General features: G+C 47.6%; 2 non-coding genes across 2 annotated transcripts; one reads left to right on the forward strand and one right to left on the reverse strand.

Moving 5' to 3' along the window:
• The first annotated feature begins 2160 nt into the window (after nucleotides 1-2160).
• Trnak-uuu lies at nucleotides 2161-2233 on the forward strand. Its single transcript has one exon. It is a non-coding gene; the product is annotated as a tRNA-Lys (tRNA).
• Nucleotides 2234-2806: 573 nt separating this feature from the next.
• On the reverse strand, nucleotides 2807-2879 carry Trnaf-gaa. The gene has a single exon. It is a non-coding gene; the product is annotated as a tRNA-Phe (tRNA).
• Between the last annotated feature and the right edge of the window lie 282 nt (nucleotides 2880-3161).

Genomic DNA, 3161 nt, shown 5'->3' on the forward strand with positions numbered 1-3161 from the left:
TCACGGTCTCGCCTGCCCAGGCTGGCTTTGAACCGTGATCCTCAGATCTCAGCCTCCTGAGTAGCTAGGATTACAGGCGTGAGCCACCAGCCCCCAGCAGTCAGTATGTTTCTTTTTGGACAATGTCACCCCTTCCCTTGCTCTGTCTCAGTTTCCCAGTTGTATAGTTCATTTATAACATAGTATCTAGTTTGCCCCTCCATTTCTGTGCCCCCCTTTACACCACCCCCAACATAGATAAATGAACACACAGATAAAAAGAAAACAAAAACCAACAAAGAACAACCTTCTTGTTTTCATTTCCTGGAGTTCATTTCCGTAAGTATTGTTCTACATGGGCAGATGCACATGCATCTTCCTTCCTGTTCCTCTCCTAGGCGTGACTTCCTGTGGAATCACTGTGTGTGAGTGCCTAGCATCCTGCATAACTCATCATGTGAGGACAGTTTTATTTAGGAGGGCTGCACTCTAGGACAAAGATAAACTTTGGTTTCAGGGTGATCCATTGAATGGGATCTTCCCGTGGGTTATGAAAAAATACTTTCTAGTATCTCTCTCCTTCCTTCCTTCCTTCCTTTTTCTTTTTCTTTTTTGTCAGTTGTGGGGCTTGAACTCAGGGCCTGGATGCTGTCCCTGAAACTCTTTGTGACCAAGGCTGGTGCTCCACCACTTGAGCCACAACTCCTCTTCTGGCTTTCTCTGAGTGGTTAATTGGATGTAAGAGTCTCAAGGACTTTCCTGCCAGGGTTGTCTTTGAATGGTGATCTTCAGATCTGAACCTGCTGAGTAGCTAGGATTATAGGTGTGTGCCACCAGCACCTGGCTGAGAAAATACTTTTTTAACAAAATGAGCAGGTATGCCATCTGAGACAAGGAACAAGAGTTGTGTATATTGAGTGCTTTTTTTTTTTTTCTGACTAGAAAGGAATTGTCTGCAGCAGGCTGCCCTCAGTGGATTATTGGTCTTTCCCAGACTCTCAGAGCACAACTTAGAAAGTGTGTTTCTAATGATGTCATTGATTGAAGCTCAGGCATTGGTATGTTCATAAAGTTCTCCCTCCAAAAGCTGTAGATGCAAGGTATTGTGTATTCTACATCTCTCCAAAGAGTTGCTACATTCTCTGCAAGCAGACTTTATCTCAGCAACCTTTACCACAGATCCAACCCCCGCCCCCCACAGCGCCAGTTAATATTGAACAGTTCCAGTTTTTCATAAAAGATTTGGGAAACATTGAAAAAAATGCATTACATATATATTTTTTTTCCTGTAAAGTAGAATTCTCTGAAACAATTGCAACTATGCTGCAAGCATTTTAAAAGTCGGTGTGTTCCAAGTGGGTGATTACAAAGTAATGAGCGGAGGTTGGAGCCGTGGCTCAGTTCATAAAGCGCTAGCCAAGGAGTGGAAGGATTAAGGTATTGAGTTCTAGTGCTGATCTTGGACTAAAAGAAAGACAGAAAAAAGAATACAGAAAACAAATGAGTTGTTTCACAGAGCTGCAGGCTGTATGATTCGAACCATAGGATATACTGGAACAGGAAGACGTGAAGTGCTTTCCAGGGCTTGGGGGAGAGGAGGGGCCAATCAGCAGAATGCAGGGGATTTGGGGGGACAGCGCTATGATTCTCAATGATCCCAGAATCATAGATACACAACCTAATACATGTGTCCAAAGCTGTAGAAATGTACAGTGCAGAATGGAGTCAGATGGAAACTATGGACATTAGTCAGCAATAATAGATCGATATTAATTCACCAATTGCTAACAAATACAGTACACTACAGGATGTTAATGAGAGGGGAACACGGAGAGAGTGTTTGTGCGAACTCTGCGGAGGTTTCATTTTTCTATTAAAACCGTTGCAAGAAAGAAGCATCTGTGAAAAACATATGCCAAAGGATAAAGCATTTGACATCCTAAAGGCATCGTAAAACATCTTCTAACTTTATTGCCAACTTACTTCTGATAAACCTTAATTTGGGCGGGGCGCCAGTGGCTCAGGCCTGTCATCCTAGCTACTCAGGAGGCTGAGATCTGAGGACTGCAGGCTCTTCCTCCACCCGAGGAGACAACCAAAAGGATGACATTTAAATCTGCCAGTGAAAGAACGCGTGCCTGTTCCACCGTGGATCACCGAAGGGAGCGCAGGCCTGCAGGAGCCCGGATAGCTCAGTCGGTAGAGCATCAGACTTTTAATCTGAGGGTCCAGGGTTCAAGTCCCTGTTCGGGCGGAAGTTATTTTAGGCTTCTCTGTTCGGGGCTCTGCTGAGCCTCAGCACAACTCCAGAAGGAAACCACGCTAAAGCAGATTTATCTTCCCACTGAACTGTTGCCTTTTCTTCAAGGATTTTCCCCAAAACGAACCTGAATCTCAAGAAAGGCGTAAAGCCAGAGATCTGGCCCCCGTCTCGCCATCAGAACCACAGCAGGAACGGTGGTCTCGGCCGAGCCAGGCGGGACCGCGCCCTGAGCCAGGCGGGACTGCGCCCTGGGTCTGGGCCGAGCCAGGCGGGACTGCGCCCTGGGTGGGTGGCGGGGCTGCGCCCTGGGCCGGGCGGGACTGCAGGGCGCTGGCGGAGCGCTAGGCAGGCGAAGGCGAGGAATCCGCCTCGGGCTCGCGATCGCCCTCGGCCGCGCCGCTCCTGCGGTTAGCGGATGCCCGCAGCCTGCGCACTGCTGCATCCCACGGTGCGCAGGTGATGGTAATCCTAGGAGGTAGGAGGGGTTGAACTCTGGATGCTCTTTCCGAGGGAGTGGAGTGTGTGTAAGAAAACGTCCAGCATGTCCAGCACGAATAAAACCACTGCCGAAACCCGGGATCGAACCAGGGACCTTTAGATCTTCAGTCTAACGCTCTCCCAACTGAGCTATTTCGGCAAGGGTGAGAAGCTCTCTTTCTCTGCTAATGGGAAATTTAAAAGTGAAAGAAAAAAAAAAAATGTCCCCACCTCTCCACCCTTGTAGAAGTGATGTCCAGAATCCTGGCAGGAAAGTTCATAAGATTCTTTATCTCCAATCAACTGCCAGAAAACCAGAAGTGGTGCTGTGGCTCGAAGTGGTAGAGCACTGGTCTATAGTGAAGAAGCTTCTACACAGCACACAGGCCCTGAGTTCAAGCCCCTGACTGACAAAATAAAATAAAATTAGGTTCTTGCCTCC

This window comes from Dipodomys ordii, unplaced genomic scaffold (genome assembly GCF_000151885.1).
Source record: "Dipodomys ordii isolate 6190 unplaced genomic scaffold, Dord_2.0 Scaffold14923, whole genome shotgun sequence".
NCBI classification, from domain to species: Eukaryota; Metazoa; Chordata; class Mammalia; order Rodentia; family Heteromyidae; genus Dipodomys; species Dipodomys ordii.